General features: G+C 24.4%; 1 protein-coding gene across 9 annotated transcripts in view; it reads left to right on the top strand.

Annotated features, from left to right (window-relative positions):
- Positions 1-3,946, top strand: part of LOC100167740 (potassium channel subfamily T member 2) — a 230,443-nt gene that overhangs the window by 113,261 nt on the left and 113,236 nt on the right. The gene's annotated exons all lie outside the window — the stretch shown is intronic.

Below are 3,946 nucleotides of genomic sequence, written 5' to 3'. Positions count from 1 at the left end.
AACAATATATATCATCAACCAGGGTCTTATTTTTTTCATTTATATTTCAAATTTATTTTTGCCTTATCAAAATTCTTTTTTTCTACATAGTATAATATATATTTATATTGTATATTATATTATATGAATAATGATGTTATTATTCACGTTTAACTTTTGAATATTGTATAAAAGTGTGTTTTTAAATTTTGAGTGAAGCGATGAATATGTATTCGTTTTATAACGATGAATGTATAGATGGTTATTTTTTGTAGCTGAGGGCACTTTATACAAGAAAAATGCTTCAATGTTCAATATTCTTTATTGAGGGTGGTTTTTGGTAACAAACGTAGATCTAGTTTGTACTTAGGGAAAAAACCAAATTATGGAATATTTGCGCTAGAACAGTTTTCGACAAAATTTATATTTTTTTTCAATTGTATTTTCAAAATTAAAAACTTACTTAAAATTTTGACAAAATATTTTAATAGAATATTCTAGTATTGGTAAAATGCTCAATTTATTTTGGATTTGTTGACTTTGTTTAATTGTCTATATATATTAATATTTAAAAGACAATTTGTTAAAATGTAAAATACGTTTTATTGAAAACTTATGATTGTCACACTTGTTTTTATTGTCGAGGATAACCTCATCATTCTTGTTGTGTCATTTATATTTTATCTTATATCTAAACATCTTATCAATTGATTATATTATTATCATCACCCACACAGACTTATTTAAATACATTAATTGAAATATTTGATTTTTATCGATTTATTTTGATAATTTTTTTATTATCAAATATGTAGACAATTTGAGACAAACTTTCTGATAAGGTGTTCGTACGAAATTAAAAAATATATAAAATACTAAGACAATTTTTTTATAAAATCATTTGAAATTTGATATTCAAAATTGCATACGTAATATTTTGTCGACTTCTTCTCTCGCAGTTCTTGTTTTATTGTTTTAATTCAAAAAGTACTAATTATTGTGGAAACTTGAAACATTACAGTATTACTTATTAATTTATTATTTACTATACATTATGATATTTTCAAAATATTATTACAAATTGTTTGAAACTATTTGATGGCATTTGAAATTTTTGAATTTGTTTTGTTATTTTTCTTTAAACGTTGATAAAAATTTTTATGATTGGTCAAAAATGATGAATAACACCTATAATGCAAGGCTTATACATTTTTCTTGTATATTTTTATTAAAAACATCGAAAATATTATATTTTGTGCATATTTTATTTTATGAGTTTAAATTTTGACACGATCCTTTTTAGTTATTTTATAGTTGTTGAAACTTCTTATTTACTTTTATCTATATTATTATTATTATTTTCTATACAGCAATAAAATTTCGTTCAAAATATTTGTAGTTATTTAATATATTAATTCACGATCCAAAATACGTCGGTATTTACTTATAAGTTAATAACAATAATATATGATATAGTATAATAATTATTATTTTTATTTTATTTTTATTATATATACCTAAGTGATGTTTATGTCAAAAATTAATTAGAAATTCCATTTTACTAAAATATATGAATATAAAAATGGAATTTCTTATAGTAATGTAAAAAAACTATAAAATATCCTTAAAAATATACATTGATGCTAATTTCTTACATCTCTGTTTATCCTCGAAATCGTTTTTCGTATATAATAATTTATCATAGAATTTAAATTTAACACATCTATTGTATTGACCAATGTCAACGACGATGAGGTACACTTGATAGTATAGTTTTATGTCTTCAGCTTATTTTATTAGATAGCAAACAAATATTAAATAAATTATAATATAATTTATTAAATCATTAAATCAAGTTATTTTTGTAATTTTATATTTTAAATTAGTAACCAAGTATTTACTTCCTAAAATTTAAATAACTAAATCACAATAGTACAGAGACATTTGAGTTCAACTGAGTCATACTATTTAAATTATGATAGTCTCTGGGGATACATTTGTAAATAAAATTGCTGTATCGTGTCTCATATATTTATTGTTATCTTGATTAAGTGAATAAATAAACTCGCGGCTTAGATTAATATTAGTATCTCCACTTAGTTTAAGATACTAAATTAAGTGAAAAATGAATCGGTTAAATATAAATATATAATAATATGGTGTTTGGTCATTATCACCTGTTAAAACAGTTAAGAGCACCAAATTTTGTATGTACTCAACAAATGAATAGATACGAATGATTGTAGATAGTACCTATTGTGAATAGAAATGTATATGTAAAATAAACAACAGAGAGGCGAAAAGGTTCAAGGTGAATAATTTAGTAGATAATCAGTTCTTTGAAAGTGTCAAATTAATGGACATTATGAAATATAAAACATAGTCTTCAGAAAGGTGAATGAACATTGTGTATACATAACATTATGACGTATCTGTGTCTTGTTTAAGTATATTTAAATTATATATTATTATAATATCAAAAACCAGAATGGTTTTAAATTCTCATCAAATTACTGTGTATTGTATTATTTGTGAAACATAATTATTAATTGTAGATATTCACAAAATAACGGACGTTTAGATTTTAGTTATCTGTACGGCTCAATGTCTGGACGCCCCCCCCCCCCGCCCTTTACATGGTAAAATGTAAATGATTATTATTTGTATTATCTTTTAATTTAAAAAAAAACATAATAATATAATATACTATGATGTAATACATTGTTCAACGCTGTTAAATGATATTTTAAAAGGAAGTAATAATAATTAATAGGTACATGTTATTATTTAATTGATAATAATTTCATTACTTTTTTAGTCAAACATCGTGCTACCTATTTATTCACACAATTATAATCTTTTATTTTCTATAATTTTAAGATAAAAAATGTTCGTATAATATTACAATATACCCGGGCTTAAAACTGGTAACCGGTTAGTAACGAAAACCGGTAAAAAACCGTAAATTTGAAAACCAAAAACCGATAACCGCTTTTAGTTTTGGAATGCTGGAAGCGGTTATTGGTTATCGGTAATCAAGGTAAATATCTAAATATTAACATTAAAGCGGTTACCACACATTTTCAATCCCGGTTTTACAACCAAAACCTATTCCCGACCAAAAAAATTAACGGGTTTTTCGTGGAATTTAATACTTGAATTATGTCAAGAATTATGATTATATTATAGGTAGTTGAATTCAATTTTCCAGCTATTTTTAAATTTTTTCCCCAATTAATTGCCGTCGAGTATTATTTATCTGTTGTAAATATCACATATATATTTAGGCATAAGTGTATAGCTGTATATTTTAAATACCGTCATAAACGTCGTCCTCGTGTGCTGATTTCTATTACGAAACAGTTGATGGAATAGGGGCTCAGTCCATTTAGTATTTTAGTATTTAGTATTTACTACTATTTAGTATTTACGATATTTTAATGTTGTCGTCTGTTATAATCTTGGTTTCTTGGAAATATACACATCTATATACAGTTCCACAACTTACTATAGATAGGGGACCTTCAAAGGTTAATTGTAAGCAATTTGTTTAAACATTTTTAGGTTTTTAGCACATTATACTTTATTTTACATATATTTGTAAACAGTTTAGTATTAAATTACAACTCCCAGAGCCCAAAACCTCCTGGTTCTGCATTTGTTATTTTAGTGTTTGCTCCAAGGATCGGTTCGAAGGCTAGCGTAGAATACTCGATCTGCAGACCCAGGTTTTGGAGTACTGTAATATATACAATATAACCAAAAAGTTCTGTGTCAATGTATCACTCTTAGTGTCATCTTGGAAAGTTATCATATTTAATTTTGGGTTTTTACAGTTATAAATAAGAAAATTATAACATAACATTTTTTTATGCATATATTTTTTTGATTATTAAGATGGCCATTATCTTGAACATATGTTTTAAACTTTGAGCAGTTTGAAAAAATAAATATTAAATTGAGGGAA

Source organism: Acyrthosiphon pisum, chromosome A1 (assembly GCF_005508785.2).
Source record: "Acyrthosiphon pisum isolate AL4f chromosome A1, pea_aphid_22Mar2018_4r6ur, whole genome shotgun sequence".
NCBI classification, from domain to species: domain Eukaryota; kingdom Metazoa; phylum Arthropoda; class Insecta; order Hemiptera; family Aphididae; genus Acyrthosiphon; species Acyrthosiphon pisum.
Note: the sequence above shows the minus strand (reverse complement) of the source record. Positions and strands in the feature narration are given on the sequence as shown.